The sequence below is a fragment of the Anolis carolinensis genome, chromosome 2 (genome assembly GCF_035594765.1).
Source record: "Anolis carolinensis isolate JA03-04 chromosome 2, rAnoCar3.1.pri, whole genome shotgun sequence".
Taxonomy (NCBI): Eukaryota; Metazoa; Chordata; class Lepidosauria; order Squamata; family Dactyloidae; genus Anolis; species Anolis carolinensis.
The window spans coordinates 85,648,571-85,648,960 of record NC_085842.1 but is presented as its reverse complement, the minus strand read 5'-3'; positions in this window follow the sequence as shown (position 1 = coordinate 85,648,960).

Genomic DNA, 390 nt, shown 5'->3' with positions numbered 1-390 from the left:
CTTTTTTGTGGAAGAATGAGTTTGTAAAGCAGAATAAATGACTAGAGTCAAACTGTTTAACTTTGCATTCACAGTACTCTAAGGTATAATTCATTTTGTTTTCATATATGGGTTTTAAACATTGGAGTATTTAAATACAAATACGTGTGGAAATTGCAAGTTCCCACATGGCCAGAAAGCCATCTTTCAAAATTAAACCTTGTTTTGTGCTAATTGATATTTTTGCTGTAGTTTTAGAGTAGTTGCTCACTTCACCAGAACTTGTTCTTTTCAGTTCTGTCATCTGAAAATTATAAAGAGTTCATTTTTAGCATCTTAATTATTTTGCCAGGGAAAGATAGGTAGCCTATAATCAGCTTTATATTAGGGTGACTTGTCCAATTTACTAGA